The 20207-nt window shown below is 35.0% G+C and overlaps 1 long non-coding RNA gene across 3 annotated transcripts in view; it reads left to right on the forward strand.

The window, feature by feature from the left end:
- Nucleotides 1–20207, forward strand: part of LOC141376855 (uncharacterized) — a 95350-nt gene that overhangs the window by 20131 nt on the left and 55012 nt on the right. For 2 of the 3 annotated variants that reach the window (XR_012388123.1, XR_012388124.1), the window contains one exon: nt 19656–19751. This is a non-coding gene — a long non-coding RNA (uncharacterized lncRNA). Of the gene's footprint in view, nt 1–19165; nt 19268–19343; nt 19571–19655; nt 19752–20207 lie in introns of those variants that run through there. The other variant, XR_012388125.1, reaches the window with a different exon arrangement.

Genomic DNA, 20207 nt, shown 5'->3' on the forward strand with positions numbered 1-20207 from the left:
TCTGGCCATCGGATATTAAGCATGGACATATATACTGCGATCGTGATTTTTGAAAGTATTAAATCGCTTTGTAAACGTATATTATTACCATTTCATGAGTCTCTCCATTCAGTTGAATAGAGCGCTTGGACCCGGAAGTCGCTTCACGTGACGTCACACTTAACAACCGGATAGGGATGATTGGGAGGCCATGATAGGTAAGGGCTAATGTAGGGTATTTGGCCAAGACACCGGGGTTACACCACTACTCTTTTGCAAGAAGTTTTAATGACCACAGAGTCAGGACCTCGATTTAAAATCTCATTCGAAAGACTGTGCCCACTGACAGTATAGTGTCCCCTTCACTTTACTGGGCCATTAGGACTCACACAGACCGCAGGTTGAGCACCCCCTGCTGGTCTCACTAACACCACTTCCAACAGCAACCTAGTTTTCCCATTTGGTCTCCCATCCAGGTACTGACCAGGCTCAGCCCTGCTTAGCTTCAGTAAGCGGTCTTGTTCTGCAGGGTGATATGACTGAGGTACTAGTAAGGTGTACCTAATAAAGTGGCCGGTGAGTGTGTATGAACTTATACCTTGCATGTTTTCAAAATTTAAGTTTGAAACCATATAATAATTTATATAGACCCACTGCCATTTTAATAATAAAAAACATAATTTTTCTATTATTATTTTGAGTTTTCATCCAAAATTCAATGGATTTAACAACTTAAAGTATCAAGTTGTCTAAATAGCATTTTAATGGCACGTCATTTCAAGGACTATTTAGACCTGAACTAATATATAATCATTTCTCATTCTGTCTCAAAATTTCTGAAACACACAAACCACATTATGCTCCCTCGATGCCTCTAAAAGCTTGTTCACAGATTCATATCTCTTTCAACATTGTTTATCTTGCTTTTGAAGCGATGAAGTGGGCAAAACCTTCCCAAGGCCCACAAATCACTGGTGACTTTTTTTCCCCCTGTAATTTTTCTTCGCTCTGGTCAAATGTTTTCACGCCTTTGTCCGCTCGACTCTCCCCAGCCGCCTGTAAATATCCTAATGAAACATATTTCACAGCTTCACCTCACAACATCTGTTAACAGCTGCACAGAAATTAATTAAGAGGGCGAAGCAAGAGTTAAAAAACTGGAGCTGTAATAAAAGGATATTGCTGGCCACCTTACGCTCATATAAACAGCATTGTTTGGAGTGTTTATGAAGCCACAATTGCACAAGATTGAAAAGTAATTGATCCCTCAGCATCTTGGCCGCCATGTAAATGAGTAGCTGGAGTATTAACCAAAATCTCTTTGGCGTTAGTCTGAGGATTTACTTCCAAGAGGACAAAGAGGCAATCTTTTATTGTGGCGAAGCAGTGGCGCAGTAGGTAGTGCTGACGCCTCACAGCAAGGTCGCTGGTTCGAGCCTCGGCTCAGTTGGCGTTTCTGTGTGGAGTTTGCATGTTCTTCCTGCGTTTCCGGTTTCCCCCACAGTCCAGACACATGCGGTACAGGTGAATTGGGTAGGCTAAATTGTCCGTAGTGTATGAGTGTGTGTGTGTGAATGTGTGTGTGTGGATGTTTCCCAGAGATGGGTTGCGGCTGGAAGGGCATCCGCTGCGTAAAAAAAAAAACTTACTGGATAAGTTGGCAATTCATTCTGCTGTGGCGTCCCCGCATTAATAAAGGGACTAAGCCGACAAGAAAATGAATGAATGAATTAAATATTATCGAGCCCATAATTCCCATAATTCTGATAAGTAGCCCAAACTGTCTGTCAGCAAATGTAGATTTGAACAACTGTACACTTGTTCACGTATCTTCCGATGTGTGTTCACGCAGGCCGCATCACATGGACATGAGTGACAGCACTAAAAACAAACGCTGAATCAAATCTTTTTCAAATTCTGAATCAATATTGAAGTGACTTTTGCACGCTGTGGAAGTTTGAAAACATGGCTGAAGTATTTCTTTTAGAGTGGTAATGTTATGTTTTAAAACTATTTTAATCACGCAAAGCTGATGTAGATTTCGTTCTTATGAATGGGTTAACACAAAAGTTTTGTTCAGCCACTGAAATCTCCCGGCAAAAGATTGATGTGACTATTTTCAGCGTTACAAGGGACCTTTTTCAGCATCTTTAATGTAGATTTTTATTTAGTTTAGCAACAAAAAATAAGTAAGTAGCGCTATGGTTTTACATTCACATGGTTCATTTTTGAACAATGACAGCCTGTCATGAGCTCCCTATATTGTTAACCATGCTACTCTGAATATTCGGTCTGAAACAGCATGCAAGTATGGTTTAGAAATAAGTGCAATTCCTGCAGCTCGCCGGCCAACCACTAAGCATACAGGCGTGTCTTTGGACGACAGGGGAGGGATTGTATTTGAAAGCTATTTTGCTAACCGGTTAGCATTAGATCACCTACTGCACCTTCATAGATATATACACTAGATATCGCATAGGGACCCTGAGAATGCGTCAATAGCGCCGCCACATTGGTACAGTGCTCCCAGGACAAATGTCATTCAACCGCACTAGTCAAGACAGTGTTATTACATGAAGGTGCGGGACTTTAGCGCTGTCTACGAGTGTAGTAACGAGCAAACAAAGAAAACAAGGCACAAAGGCAGAACATTTCATAGGTAATATTATGTTTTTTTCTGTTTTTGTATGTTCTGAACTTTTGTGCTAATCAGGTAACGTTATCGATGATAACAGTCACTTACGGCATTCACCATACGGCAAAGCAGCTCCAACTCGCACTAAACACTCGGCTTATGCTAGTTTTGTTGAATAAAATCAGCAAACAATGCAAAAGAAATATGACAACGAGATGCTGCGCTGCCAGAAACTTGTATTATTGTCGCCTAACGTTAGTGAAAGAGTCGTTCGGGGGATTCATTCACAAACGAATCGCTCCCTCTGTCAGTATTAGAAGTGAAAGCAGGAGAGGAGCTGTGTTTCAGGACACGTATTAGATTAAATTTAACAGGGAGGGTGAATAGTACATTTCTGTACTGTACACACAAACACAAGCTTTTTGTCAGGAATGCCCGAGCGGTCACTGATCCATCAATGTAGAAAAGTGATGTAAAATTATAATTTTCGTAATTAGAAAAAAAAATTTCTTACTAACATCCAGGAAAACTCCCGATCACTGATATGTGTATATGTGTTCTGGCTTTGCATGGCCACAGTCCTCCACTGTACCTTGGTCCCGCATTCATTTCAAAGGAGCGCTACCCTGTAGCAAGATGGCGGCGCTATTGACGCATTCCGTCCAATAGACAGCAATAGGCCAGGCGACATCTAGTGTATATATCTATGCTGCACCTTTAACTAGTGAAGGTTAAAACACGATGAGGAGCAGAGTGACAGCAGATGGCGAGTATCAGCTTGGGATCTACTGAGTGGGTTGGTAATGGGCGACTCGAGTCTTCAATCTTGGCAGTTGAAACCTGAGAAAATGTGACCTGAAGCAGTAACCTGATCTGATTTGATAAGCCAGGCTTTTCAGGCTTCCACATGTGTCTGGGTTTGTGTGTTGACATGTTGGACGTAGAGAAAGTCTGTGTATTGGATATCAGAAAAATGCATCCAAGTGTGTTGATGTGTTAAGAGTTGTACATATCGAGGGATGATTATATCTTACAACTTTTGTGGGGGGGTAGTGGTTTGATGGTCTGATTGGTGTGCTTGGCTTTGAATGGCAAATGTTTTTGAAGGAGTGAAAGGATTAAGATGATAACTTGAAACTTGTTTCCAAAGTAAAGTCAAGCCTTTCATTTCAAACCAAAACTGTGACATTGGATACTGTATGGGTTTACATGGTTGTCTTGGAAAATGTATCTTCATATTACATTTATTTTTTTCTTCATTGGAATTCCATGAACTCTGCTTGTAATAAAAGTCTTCACGGAGTAGGTTAAGATAAGGAAACAAATTTACGAATCAATTTTGATCTTTTATAATCTAGTCTCAATTTTTTTTCAGGTGGACACAAACCATGTTTTTGAGAACTACAATTATGAACTGCCGATTTGAATGTGATTCTTTCAAATTTGAATTACAAGTTAATTAATTTCCCAACCCTAAGCATTTGAAGTGTTTAAATTATGCAAATGTATAGCTTTGTTTATTTACATTCGAATTTCTTTCTTTCCAAGCAAAAAGTAAACCTATATCAAAAACAAATATCACCAAACAAACTTGTTATATTATTACATTAGAAAAAAAATGTATCCCAAAAAACATTAAAAACTACTTAAAATGACAAAACAACTTTTAGTTTAGACTTTTAATATATTTTGAGCTGATTTTCTAAAACAAAATGCACATTAACTGAACATGACTAAAATCAAATTAAACATTAATAATAATTACTTGACTATGAGCAAGCAAACTAAAATCTAACCTGAATTAAATCTACATAGACATGACTAGAAATGACAAAAACTATTCATCTAAAATTACATTAAAAATGTGCAAAAATAAAATCTAATTTAATAAAAAAACAAAAAACGAGTATATCTATGATATCGTCATAATGAGCACATTCTAAATTTTTCAGGATGGATACAAAACATGTTTTTTTACGAAAAACAATTATGAACTGCCGATTTAAATGAGATTCTTTAAAATTTGAATTCCAAATGAATTACTTTCCCAACCCTGAGCATTTTAAGTATTCAAATTATGCAAATGCATAGCTTTGTTTGATCTACACTGGAATGTTGCATTTATTTATTTCTAAACAAAAAGTAAACATGTATCAAAACATATCAGCAAACAAATATATTATAACATACCAAAAACATACCAAAAACATTAAAAACAACAAAAAATGACAAAACAACTTTTAATTTAGACTTAATATATTTTAAGCTGATTTTCTAAAACAAAATACACATTAATTGAACATGACTAAAATTAAAACAAACATAACAAAACTGAGCAAGCAAACCCTAACCCTTACCCAGGGGTGTCCACACTCGGTCCTGGAGGGCCAGTGTCCAGGAGAGTTTAGCTCCCAAAATCATCAAACACACCTGAATCATCTAATCAAGCTCTTGCTAGATATACTAGAAACTTCCTGACAGGTGTGTTGAAGCAAGTTGGAGCTAAACTCAGCAGTACACTGGCTCTCCAGGGCCGAGTTTGGACACCCCTGCCCTAACTCTACATAGACATGACTATAAATGGCAAAAACTACACATTTATTAAACCTCATCTAAAATGACATTAAAATGAGCAAAAATAAAATCTAATAAGAGCACATTCTAGGTTTTTCCAGATGGATACAAAACATGTTTTTTACAAACTACAATTATGAACTGCCCATTTTAATGGGATTCTTTTACATTGGGATTCCAATCCCAAATTAATTAATTTCCCTACCCTGAGCATTTTAAGTCTTTAAAGTTTGCAAGTTAGAATCTCTCATTTATTTATTTTTAAATAATCATTAGAAACTAGTGAACTCCAGCAACACATGTAATTAAAAAGTAATAAATAAAAAATTAACACATAATAAAAAATAAAGATGACAAAAACATATTTACTAAAACTTTAATGTTCAAAATATAAAAAAATACTTTTAGATGACTTTTTTTTCGTTTTTTTAAATATAAAATAAACAACTGAACATGAATAAAATTAAAACAAACAAAAACATCTCAAATTTCTTATTTTTATTTTAATTACTTGACAACGACCAAGCAAACTAAAAGCTAACCTGTATTGAAACTACATGAAAAGAAATGACCTTACATCTTATTTTAATTTAAATGAAAAAATCTAATTTATTATATTAAGAAAACCTTATACCGCTAAAACGAGCACATTCTAGTTAGCATCTCCATAACAATTTCCATTTTTACAACTCAAATTATCCAGCCTGCCCTGAATTATACCCTTCTCTATTCTCGTTCCAATTCTGTTTTAGTTTCTAATGGCATTGCAAACAAGCAATATCTCTGGTTTCCACACTACATAAATGTGTCAAGCCATAATGATATCATCTCTTATTTTATGAGCGTGTTTGCCGGGAGCAAATCTTCCCCACACCATCAAGTTCTTCAAGTTGTAAAAATGGAAATCAGTTTGAGGGGAGTAAAAGGAGCAGTGTGTTAGCAAATGGTTATGGTTTTCTGCAAATATCCTTTAATGGGGAAAAGTGTGAGACGTCCATTGGTTGGTGGTCAGGGTGACGCAGATTGCTGGACTTCACACAGCTATAGAGTGTTACTCATTTGAGGACGTATCGTAAAAAACACATCTCGGTGAAGAGCTTTAGATCCTGTGCCAGAGCTCTTAAACTCAATACCTCTGAATGGATGATTGCACTGCTCTCTCAGGCGATTAAAACAAATACAGAATATATATTTTATAGTATTATTTATATCACAGAAATATTGTGTTTCAGATAAACAATATTCTTTTAAACATTCATAATTTATTTTATTTTATTAATGCAAGTTAAGTTAAACTTAAAATCATAAAGATGAAATAAAAAATAATAATTGTTTCATTAATTAAAATTAACTGTGGAAAAATGTCAAAATAAATAACCTAAACTTATTTAATCTGTTAATTTTATTTTTATGTTTTAATTTAACTTGATGCTATTGCATACACATGTATTTTCTAAAAACGCACAAAAATATTTGTACATTTAAAATGAAAACTATAATTAAGTTAATAACAAAAACACAACACAATTACTAAAATTTTACATTTAATTAGATAAAATCATTTTAAAAATCATAAGTACAATACAATGATCAGTGATAAAACATAAAAATGGCAAAGCAAATAACAACAAATATTTTAAAAATTTATAGTTGAGAGAAATCTTTTAGATTTGACCAAAACATTACAAAAAACACAATTACTAAAATTGTACATTTAATTTAATTAAATTATTAACAATCCTAAATACTATACAATAGATAAGGGGTCACCAATCTAGATCCTATAGAGCAGGGGTCACCAATCTCTGTCCTGGAGGGCCGGTGTCCCTGCAGGGTTTAGCTCCAACTTGCCTCAACACACCTGCCTGGATGTTTCAAGTATACCTAGTAAGAGCTTGATTAGCTTGTTCAGGTGTGTTTGATTAGGGTTGGAGCTAAAATCTGCAGGACACCGGCCCTCCAGGAAAAAGTTTGGTGATCCCTGCTATAGAGGGTTGGTGTCCCTGCAGGGTTTAGCTCCAACTTGCCTCAACACACCTGCCTGGATGTTTCAAGTACACCTAGCAAGACCTTGATTAGCTTGTTCAGGTGTGTTTGATTAGGGTTGGAACAAGTTTGGTGACCACTGCAATAGATGATCAGTGATAAAACATAAAAATGACAAAAACAACTAATGTAAACCTTGTTGAAAAATAAACCTAGTTTAAACAAACAAATCTTAGATTCAACAAAATTACAAAAATGAAGCACAACACAATTACTAAAATTGTGCATTTAATTTAATTAAATCATACAAACTACAACATATTATTGATTATTATATTAATAAAATGCTCTGCACAATTTATTCAGCAACTGAAATTAACTGTGGGTAAAAGCCAACATAAATAACCTTAACTTATTTAATTGATGTTATTCATATTTTTTATGTATTATCTTTAAAGTTTAATTTAAATAACATTATTTTAAAAGTGCATACACTTATGTTTTTCTAAAATCACACAAAAATACTAATAAATTGAAAAAACCTAATTAACAAAATGACAAGCACAAAACAATTACTAAAGTTGTACATTTTAATTAATTCATAAAAATTTATAAGAAATGTACCACAGATGATAAAACGAAAAAAATTGCAGAACAACAAAAACTAAAACTTTATAGTTGAAATTAAAAAAGATCTTAGATTTGACAAAAAATTAAAAAAGCAAAACAAAATTACTAAAATTGTACATTTAATTTGATAAAATCATAATCATAAATACTATACAATAGTTAGTTGATTAATTAATTAATGTTATTCTTATTTTTGTTTTAACTGTAAAGTTTAAGTAAATACCACCATTTTTTAAAAAGTGCGTTTTACAACAAAAACAAACATACTAATAAATTTAAGAAAAAACGACAAAAAAACACAACACAATTATTAAAATTGTTCATTTAATTTAATAAATTCATAATTCATAAAAAATATAACAGATGATTATTGATGTCAATAAAATGCTCTATGAAAAGTCAATAAACATAACCTAAACTTATTTAACTGATATTATGTTTTCTGATTTTACTTTAAAGTTTAAGTTAAGTAACACAATTTAAAACACACAAAAATTCTAATAAATAAGTACAAATTCATTCATTTTCTTGTCGGCTTAGTCCCTTTACTAATCCGGGGTTTTTACGCACCGGATGCCCTTTCAGCCGCAACCCATCTCTGGGAAACATCCACACACATTCACACACACACTCATACACTACAGACAATTTAGCCTACCCAATTCACCTGTACCACATGTCTTTGGACTGTGGGGGGAAACCAGAGCACCCGGAGGAAACCCACACAAATGCAGGGAGAACATGCAAACTCCACACAGAAACGCCAACTAAGCCGAGGTTCGAACCAGCGACCTAGCGACCTTCTTGCTGTGAGGCGACAGCACTACCTACTGCGCCACTAAGTAAAATAATGAATTTTTTTAAAAAAATGACAAAAACACAACACAATTACAAAATGTTTACATTCAATTTGATAAAATTGTAAATATTATTCAACAGATTATCAGTGATGAAACAAAAATGACAAAAACAACAAATAAACTAAAACTGTATAGTTGAAATTAATGATCTCAGATCTGACAAAAAAAGATTAAAAAAGTACAACACTATTACGAAAATTGTACATTTAATTTAATAAATTCATAAAAATGTATGAAAACTACAACAGATGATTATTGAAATTAATAAAATGCTCTATATAATAATATTAAAATATTTATTATATGCCCACTACTGGTAGTCAAAAAATAGTGCTATTAAATGCATAAGAATGGTACTGTATAACAGTTGCTTCCGTGTGTTTCCTAAAATGTGTCACCCTCCAAAAATGTAAAATGTCAAACTAATTTGCTTTTGCTCATTAAGGAAATGTTTGCATAAACTTTAGCAGACAGAATAAAACAAAGAAATCTTCCAATACCGACACTATTTGGGTAATGACATCACCTGGGGCCAAAGCTTTTCGAGTTGTTCTTTCATTTACTAATGAAATCAAAACATTGCAATCAAATAAAAGAAAATATATTAACATCACCTACTTTGCATGCTTATTCCCAGCAAGGAAAAGCAGAGAAAACCAGCTTGGAAACAAAACATTTGGCAACAGCGTGTGCAATTAAAGCATTACAGTACGAGTCGGCCACAAATGTTTCAGTAAAACTAATTGGATGTTTGACTTAGCCAATTGTACTGTAAAGCTGGGTCTGAAGTAACCTCTATGTACAGCGAGTGTACTGTGTAATCCTGCTGAAACCTCAGCTGCTGTTTGGGACTCTTGGGGAATGTAATGTTTTATAAACAAGGTGGGAAAACGAAAACCAACTGGGAATAATCTCCATGGCTAATCAGCTCCTACTCGCCATCCCGATTCAGGTCTCCTCTGGCACAGCAAAAACTCAAAAACAATGTGGTTTGGCACTGGCCAGGCCTGAGAGCTCTGGATTTAGCTATTTAGATGATGTTTCGCGAACTGTGTGACTGAGAGTGAAGCCCCTTTCACACCAAGCATGATGACTATAAATATAAATACGACCAAATTTACATTCACACTGATGTATACACACACACACACACACACATACAAATATATAATTTTTTTTATGTTTTTCATTTGGCATTACCTCGTTGTAACTAGCAGGTATCCTCAGTGTGCTACTAGACATCTGACCAGTGAATCCAGCTTGTGTAATCTTTTTTTTTTAGTTAGTAAAGTTGAATGTATAAATAAAAACTATTTTCCCCAGCATTTTTAAAGGGGGCAAAACAAAGACACTGAAACTAGCACTGGATACCTTGCATAACTTTCATGCATTTTAAGCATTATTTCCTATTGTATAACTAATTGTTTTAGTCATTTATAGTCAGAGGCCCTTTTCACACATACTGGCTTTTCCAAAATATTATTGGCAATTAAATTAAATTAAATTAAATTAAATTAAATTAAATTAAATTAAATTAAATTTAATTTAATTTAATTTAATTTAATTTAATTTAATTTAATTTAATTTAATTTAATTTAACACAAAGTGATCATGTATGAACAGGCCCTTTTTAAAAATACTGTTACATTCGTTCCGGCAATTTTCCAGAAAGCGAAGTTGTAACAAAACCAGTAATTTCCTGGAATGCTGCTCTGTGTGAACGCAGAAGGAAAATTGCTGGAAAGAGCATGTTAACGCTTAAAGGGGTCACACACCAGGAGCGCCACTCAGCGCCGCGCCGCGTAGCGCCATGCATTTCAGAAATCTAAACATAGGTTTCTATCAGGGTACACATACCGGTGCCGCATGTCGCCGGCTGTCGGCGGCACCCAGCCATGACTCAGGACACTGTTAATAATTCTGCCATGCCACAGAGCGCCATCTGATTAGTTTCATTTTAAATACCATGCGAATGTGCACGTCTGGTGTGTGATATTTTAAAATGTCATGTGCGCGCCGTGTTGCGGCGCTGAGTGGCGTGTCTGGTGTGTGACCCCCTTTAGAATGCGCTGATGTGGACTTCTACCCCGACCAGCCAGACTCATTCACTGCCGCGCTGTTTATGAAAATAAACAATTTAAATTCTTCTCCAGACACAATTAGCTGCTGCTTATTAATCAGATAATGTTTCTACGTTCCTTCCTAGTGCCAACTGTGGGAAAAATGATTGATAAAATTCTTATGATAAACTGCTGTGAGTTTGCCTGCCAGCTTTGTGTGACATGCATGCATGTGAAGGAGCGCTCCTGTGAGTCAGATTTGAGTAGCCTATAAAACATCGGTATTCTTTAGTTTTAAAAAGTCGCACAAGCTGCGGCACAAACTCAAATGTATATCTCGATATGCAAAAGTATTCCTCCATATCTTTTCATCGATGTTTTTAACCATATCCATCAGATTTTGTAAGGTTGTTTAATGTGTAAACAATCTGTTTCTTGCGCTTTTGCTGGATGGTATCTGCTGGATGGTCTGTCTCTGGGACAAAAGCAGCTACACGAAAAGTTTTAAATAAAAGTGAAACCATCAAGCAAAAGATGAACCCCCTTAACGTTTAATACAAGCGCGGCCGTTTGGAGTTCATTTCTGGTTAATGATGTCAGAATTTACCAGTATTTTGGAATGGATTGTGGAACGTTATTGCCTGTGAAAACAGCACATATTTGAATTTACCGGTAAAGTCGTTCCAGAAATGCTATTATTTTTAAATAATCTTTAATAAGAAGGCTGAACATCAAGCAGAGATTCTTCACAATGTTGTCTGTAGCTTTATATTGCATGTTTTTTACATTTTAGTGGATTCTTAATGACTGTTAGTGTTTTTGTGTGTTTATTAGCTAAGAGAGAAAGAGAAAAAAACATTTTAAAATTGATCTCAAAAGAATTGTTTTCAAACTTCCTTATCGTTATAGTAGTTTGAACTATCATTATCTTTATAGTTAGCATACTTGGTGTGAAAGGGCCTTTTAAACTGGGACTTATCTTAAAATTTACGAATTGGTTTTTTTTTTTTTTGCTAAAGTCACTTGTTTTGTCTTTATTTGTAAGACATTTTAGATCACATGTCTCAAACTCAATTTCTGCAGCTCTGTTTTGCTCCAACGCTAATCAAACACAGCTGATCCCAATAATTGAGGTGATCAAAAGAGTCTTAAACACCTTGATTAGTTGCATCAGCTATGTGCGATTAGGGTGGAGCAAAACTGTGCAGAGCAGCGGCTCTCCAGGAATAGAGTTTGGGACCTTTGCTTGAGAAAAAAGCATCTACCTTAGATTCTGATGTATGATAACCTTGGATAAAATTATCATGGTTTTGCGATATTGTGATTACTGCTCTAAATTATATTCTTCTTAAATGTCAGGGTAAAAAACTTAAACTTCGTTTCGTTTTGAAGACAGTATTTTGAAAAACATAAATTATTTTGGAACAGTAAACATGTCAGGCTAAATAAATTATTGATTTTCCGCTGTCTTCGTTTGTTTCAAAAACACAGATTTGTTTACAATTTAAAACGGCATCTTTTTTTAAAAACCTTGACTTTTCCAAACCGCGGTATAGCTTATCACGGTTATCGTCCCATACCAAGTACCAAATGATTAACTGTAAATAAAAAAAGTAGTCACAAACACTTTTCATAATCAAATTATCATAATTATATAATTTCCTGTCAACACGATGTTTAATTGATGGGAATTGCAGAGTTTTTGCAAGCACATCCACATCCTTATAATCAGATGCTTTCTTAACTGTTGTTTTCTCACTGTCTTTTTCTTGTGGATTCATTATGTAGTAAAGCGCACAGCTGTACATCTAAATGTCACCATTAAATACTAGTATATTGCTTCATACCATCTTTTGAATTATCAGTGAATGAAAAAAAATGTATGCACTCAAATCACGGTAAGTCTGTGTTTGCATAAGCAATAATTTGCTGACTGCAGTTCACATGTTGGCCACCGGTGTCACTAATAACATGGCTTTCTGATTTCTATATGTAGCCTTTTTTAAATGACATTTTGTGACCTGTGTGACTGCAACGTGTGACTGAAAATAGCTCCCCAACAAAATAACAAGATGCGTTTGATATCAGATCTGCCTTGTGTCTTTATGTCCGTATTAAATCTGTCATCATCAAGGGCGAGCGGTGAGGTTTGAAAGGAACCTCTCGCACCGATCCTTCTCAGATGATATTGTGCCGTGTCAGTGGACCCTAAATAATGGTCTTTTCCAGTAAGAGAAGCTGCGAGCGCCGTTTGAATCAATCCAAAGCCTTGGAAAGTGAATCCAGAGACATATTTCCACATGTGAGCAGCAGGCATGACTGGCTCATCTGGCATTGCCGCAGAGATTTGAGCTTATATGGTTGAACTAAACTCGTGAGGGTTGTTCCTCCATCCGCTTGTCTTTTCTTTTAATGTTCCATATTTATATTCCAACAGTTCCGGCTCTGTAAATGTACCCAGGCTGAAGAATATCTATCAAAATCCATGTTTCTTGGCGGATCTGACCCACTGCGGTACTGTTATATTATAACAATACCCTAATGCTCAAGAGCTGTAAAGGTCTAACCCAACTTGTTTTTCTTGGTCGGCTAAGTAAAATATCTCAGCATACCTTTTTTTAACGCCCTTTTATCCCACTGCAACAATAACATACCATACACTACAGCGGTTAGCGTGCCTGATGTCCCATTTCTGGCTCTTTCTCTGTCAGAATGTCCTGCCAGGCCAACTTCCTCTCATATCTGCTGACATGAGCTCCACTTCTGCGCTTATTTGTTCAGCTTTAGGGAAGGAATTGTCGCCGCTGCCAGTATCCTCTATCCATTCCACCATCAACATAGCAGACATTTCATAGACATTCACCTGCAGAGAGACACACTGAGATGCCGAGGATTATGGGTTTATCAAAATGTTTCATAGATGGAACAAAGTTGCACTGTGGAAATGACCCAATTGCAGAAGTCGCTAAATAACTGCAAATAACTTGGGTTTTAAATTAATATTTATGTTTATAAATATACATAGCCATATCGCACTGCTACTCGTTTAATATTGCAGTTATATAACAGTTAGATGGCAAAATCATGTATATAAAAAACAAAATCAAACACGGAGAGTCTAAAAACCCTTTTGTAAGAGGAACCACTTCTTTCATTCATTCACATGTGCAGCTGACGGTCTGGGGTGTGTTTCCCAAAGCCATCGTTAGCCAACTAAGGTCGCAAGTTCCGTCGTTACAAACATAGTTTGTTGATTTTGCCGTTTTCCAAATCAGTCCATCCAACGAACATTCGTAAAGTGCGTTGCAAACTTGAGGACTTGCAACTACAGCTCTGGAGCTGTAGTTAGAAGCATAGTTCCTGGCTGTGTTCTATTCCCACTTATCCCCCTTATGCCCTATTTATTTAGAACATTCTAGCATTCAAGGTTGGAATTATTAAAAATATAAGAGCATTAAGGTCATCTCTCTTAGGTGTAATTTGGTTCCAAACAATTTTTACAGTTTAGTTTTAGCGATCTTCATGTTTACAGTTGTGCTTCCTTCGCAGTGCACTTTGAAAACATTGTTTGAAAGCTTGTGAAAACAAAAAGCATACGTTAATTTTTTAAATTTATATTAGGTTATTTATTAAACATCTGTACTGTATATGACATGGGCTTGCTGGTTAACTTTTCTGCAGTTGTTTACAAGTGTCAAATTGTAAAAGTATTTAAAAAAATAAAAAATAAACAACATCCTACTTAATAATAATAATAATTATTATTATTATTATCATCATCATCATCATCATTAATATTATTATTATTATGATTAAAGTATGTTTTTTCATTTCTAATAAATAATAAATATTACATTTCATATCTTAATAGCCTCATTTATTTATTTATTTATATGATTTATTTATAATATTAGAATACGTGTTAGCTTTTGTAAGTGAAATGTTTTAGAATAGTATATTATAATATTCAACACTGCCACTGCCTCGCATGGTTCAGGACTGGTAGAGCTACGCATCGATGAATTTGCTCTTCAGTGTTTGAACTCTCAGTAATGATTAAATCACACTGAACTGAGCTAAACTGAACTGAACTGAACTTAAACACTAAAACCTGAACCACACTGTTCCAGTTACTATGACCATTTATGTGAAGCTGCTTTGACACAATCTACATTGTAAAAGCGCTATACAAATAAAGCTGAATTGAATTGAATTGAATCAACTTATAAATATTATTAGTACAGCAAACATTTGCCCTATATGTGCCATTTACATGTATTTCAGTTAATATGGAAAGCGAATGCATGTTTTTACCAAATCTTATATTAGATTTTATTTTAAAGGCATGTGCGTGTAAAACAATATAATTTGCACAAGGAAATTAAGGGTTTTTCTGTAAAGAAGTTGTTACTCCACCCCGTTTAGAGCATCATTATGGGCGTTTTACGTAATAACACGTTTCAAGCAATGGATCTGCGACAGAGAAACTACGGGTTTTGGGAAACACTCATCACTACATAGTTCTTTTCCCAAATCATGCATCGTACTATGATAGTTCAGCCGCGAGTTACACTGAAAAAAGTGTTGCATGCAGAACTGTTGCAAACAATTTTTACTTGTGTTGAATTTAAACAAACAAATTAAATTGAACAAACTTCAACTTAATTTGTTTGTTTAAATTCAACACAAATAAATTGTTTACAACCACTTAACGTAAAAAAAATTGTTTGGGAAACGCACCCCAGAACAGCAGAAACTGTTGCTCATTCATAGGGCTATACAGTAAGCATTTAGAAAAAAATGCCGTATGTGGTGTAAAGAGTAGGAAGTTCAAATAGATTACGTCATACTTTTTACAATTAAAACAGTACTAATGTGTAATGTTCATCAGGGCTCATGACAGGTCTGTAATAAAGGTTTAGCTTATACTGTACATAAAAAATAAAACATGTGGAGAAAAAAAAAAAAATCTGACACTGATTTTGGATGATTTTGTGGCTGCAGCACTTGTAAACATGCCCAGAATGATGGAAAGGGTGTTAGTATTGGCTTTATCATAGGAAAAGGGGGAGAAATGTTCAACCCTAATATTTGGGTTTAGCATGAGGTCTCATACTCGTATAGAGTAAGCTACAGGTGATGCGTTCGGCGTTGTGTAACTGTTGTGACATCAGTTTTGTCAGTTCATTATTGGTTTCACACAGCGTATGATCTGGAAAATAAACCATACATGGATAAACAGTGCAAAAAAAAAAAGAGATTGTTTGGAGCCAATTTCGCTCATGTGTGAAATTCCTATCAAAGGTGCTACATCATAGTTTTCTGAGCAGCACGTTAATAATCGCATGCAAGTCAAGCGTTTCGCCAGCCGCGCTGATTACAAAAGCTAAAAAGTGCACTGTTTCTGGAGAGAGCTGTGAACGGACGGCTGTTGTGATTTGTGTTGGTGGATCTCATTCCACATGCATTCCTCCTCTCATGATTAATAACGACAGCTAGAGCAATACAATCTCCCTGTAGTCACAGAAAACAAGCTTGAAATGACAATAAACATTCGGCAGACATGAAAACAGAGATAAGTGCCATGCCGATACAGCTAGACTTAATAAACAGCAGGAGAAGAGTGGGAAAGACGAGCTGCGCATCCTAATGAAGTCATCCTTTTTCTCTTCATATACAGTGATAAGGTTCAGGACCGGTTCAGGCGATTTATCTTTCCGCCAGAGGAGGGGGGTCTTGAAATTGGGTCTGGCTTTAGTTTTCTTTCATCGTCCTTTTCTTTAATGTTTTTTTTTTTTTTTTTTTTTAATTAATTCAGTCAAGCTTTCTGTTATTCGTTTAACTCTAGGTGCACCTATGCTGTTGTGTGTATACGTGTGAAGCTGTTAATAGCACTGATAGATGAATATGTGTAAATTTGATCAATTTGATGCTTTTATGTGGTTAAATAAGATCAAGCGGACACATGGAATATTAAGCTACAACAGAAAATCTGATCGATGGTAATGTCAGCGAAAATAAATGAAACTCTAATTTAAACTAGCTTAAATTGACCTTCATGAAAAAGTAGGGGTAGATTTTACTCAGACTTAAACGTGCCGTGTATTAAAACAATAAAAACTCTGAAATCTGAAGAAAAAAGCCCAGGACAGACTTTGACACATTTTTGCCCTCTTTCCTGAACTTTCCTTTCCCTCTGGTATTGATAAATACATGGGTGTGACTGGTTACAAGGTTTTGCTCTCTATCTTTGATAACTTTTGGTTGCATCCCAACAGTAAATCTTTAAGTCACTGGTTAACTTAGACAAAATATCCCTTCATTGCTCTCCTGGGGTATTTATGGCCCATTTTCAATGACTGGTACAGTACGGTGTGGTACGGGTCACCTTTATCAGGCTTGCGTTTCGAATGCCTAAAGAGTTCCAAGGGTATGTTTTTGTTGTGCAGATGCTTTACACACAAATACTGTGTATAAATGTTTATTACCAACCTTTCTATGGACATGATTGGATTATTACTGGAGATTAATGACAGTGCGAAATAGCCTACTGTAACATCTGCAATTATATAAAATTACATTCTCCGAAATGTTACCAATTACAGAAAAACTACCCACAGAAAACTGTACATTTTGTCCTTATTTGGGTTTAAATGCAACACGCAGCATATAGCCCAGTCAGAGCAAACCTCTCATCTGTATCTTTAATCTTCACCATCACATGTAACCTCTGTTAAAAAGTGATGATAAACATGGCAGTTTGTTCATATTTTAGGTTGCTGAAAAAATCATTTGCTCCTTTGTTTTTTCTGGCTTCTCCTTTGTTTTTTCACGCTAAACTCTGGTGTTTGTTCATTTCTGAAAACATCGAATGTCAGAAGCACCTCAATAATCATGTGCACGTTATTATCATCAATTGAAGTTCATTATTTCAAATATAGACACGCACACGACCGATCGCGAGCTCCCCGAAGAAAGTGAAAGTACACAGACTTTTAGACGGTCTCGTAAAACAAAAACAGGGCTTGTCAGATTTTGTTCTTTTTGGCTTTGTGGCTGTTCATCAAGACGATGACAAGGTTTGTTTGATCTCAGGTCGTCTATGGCTTGTTATTATATGCAAGTATTATGATGTAATGCTCAACTCTGTATTTAAAAATTCTTTGTTTTCATTCACCTGTTTGTGTTTGCGTGAGTGACGTTTCTCTGTATATCAATAGTGTTCAGCTGCAGTCTCCTTTTGTCATGCTAGATACCCTTTGCAAAGGGTACCCAAGAAGTAGTATGGTACGATTTGCTTTTATATGTATTTTTTTTCAGTGGAAATGGCCATAAAAGCGTACCGTACCACTCAGTGGAAACGGGTCATTAAAGAGAAGGACGAAATGTCTCGGGTTCACAAGACTGTATCCAGACCAGCCTCTCAAGCTCAATACTATGTACAATTTGGACTTCCATCTATACTCTTAGATTTGTCTTTGAGTAATTAATGTTGTGCGTTTACTGTACTTCTGAATTGGCTTTTATTGTTTCATCCTGTAATTGGCATGATACACTTTCATCTGGAAAATAAAGTAGGTTTTGATGCGTTCTGAATTCTCCTGAAATATTTTATATCCAGTAGATTATGCGGAGGCTGGTGCTACCTTGATCTGTGCACATGATATCCAAACGAATTGGACGGGAATGTTTGGAGCAGTTGGTACTTTAGCTTGGAGACTATTCCATTTCTGGTTATCGCTGATTTAACAAGTTGTAAGGAAATTACTAAATTAACTAAACGTTTAGTACATTATAATGGTAAAGATGAGTAAATATGTAATATTTAGACATGTTATCTATATAGATTAAAAAAAAGGCCTTTAACAGCAGGAACTCTAAAGATTAATAGTTGTGTCTAGGAAATATATAAAAATAAATAAATAAATAAATAAACAAATAAATAAATAAATAAATAAATATATATATATATATATATATATATATATATATATATATATATATATATATATATATATATATATATATATATATATATATATATATATATATATACATATATATATATATATATATATATATATATATAAGATTGCAATATAAGATGTATTTTATCTTGAATACAACAATATTATGGAAATCTTTTCGAACTGTATAAATGTCTTTACTGACAGAAACTGTCTTATATATGTGTATGTATAAGATAAAATAAATTAGGGGTGCTCCAACCTTGATGGGGGTCCTTTGCAAGGAGCCATTCATGTTTGGGCACCCGTAACATCAAAAAGTAACAAAAAAAAAAAAAAAACGGATATCACAGGGGTGCATTTGACTGATTTTTGATCTGAGTGAAAGCACTATAAGTCATTCATTCACAGAGAAAGACATTATCCGGTGGATGAGTCTCTCCCAGACAGAACCATGAGCTCATTTTTTTCCAGCTGTGCATCAGCAGCATCTGGGAATCTTGGCAACATGAATAATGCCTATCCTAAATAATGAGGAGAGAACTCTGGCAGAAATCATGGAATTCTCAATAACAGGTATAACCCATAAACCTTATAGGCTTACCTTAAACCCACCGTATGTCTGTCTGAAATGCATAATTATTACCTGCAGATTTCCAAAAAGGAATTTCTGGGGCACTGCATCCCATCCAGATCTTCCTGATTTCAGTGCAGCTGCGGTTGAGAGTTTTTTTTTTTTTGCCATCCTCCTTCCATCAGTTGCAGGATTCTCATATAACCATGAAGGACTCCTTCATATTATTTTGCAATGTGATTAGTGGGAGAGTGTGAAATATCACACACTTATCCACATCCTCCAGCCGACATGGAAATTTCAAGGTGTCTTTTTTTTCTGGCTCTGCTTTAGAGAGCTGATGATATCATTAACATCCAAAAGCCTTTTGTTCTCTTCTTTGCTTCTCAGTGAGCGGCCCATTATTCTGGTGATGCTGGGTATCTTTGCCAGTCCCTGAGGAGAGAGATGGACATTTGAAAAGAAAAGGAAAGTTAGTTAATACAGGTACAGCATATATAAATATTGTTTTAGATATGTGAGATTTTTATAAAACTTTATAGCCTTTAGCTGTCAGTCACAGACTGCAGCGTTGTAGTGGTTTGTGTATAAATGTGTTTATTTAACACAAACTAACTCCCTGTTCTCTAAAAATAGTACCAAGAGACAGAATGTAGGCTATATATAATTGCAGATGGCCTAAGACAGATATCTGCAGCACTCCATACTTTACTGAATTTAACCTTAATATTTACCTGTTGAAATAAAAAATGGTAACACTGAGATGGGTAGGATTTAAACCAAGGAAAACTACACATATTGAAAATAGCAGAGGTCCAAAGACGGAACCCTGTGATGCTCCATACTTTACAGAAATGAACTATAAAAAAAAAATCCTTTTGTGTGTGTGTATGTAAAAGGGGGTCCAACGCAGTACTAAATACTGTATATATTTGGTACTCC

Source organism: Danio rerio, chromosome 12 (assembly GCF_049306965.1).
Source record: "Danio rerio strain Tuebingen ecotype United States chromosome 12, GRCz12tu, whole genome shotgun sequence".
Lineage (NCBI taxonomy): Eukaryota > Metazoa > Chordata > Actinopteri > Cypriniformes > Danionidae > Danio > Danio rerio.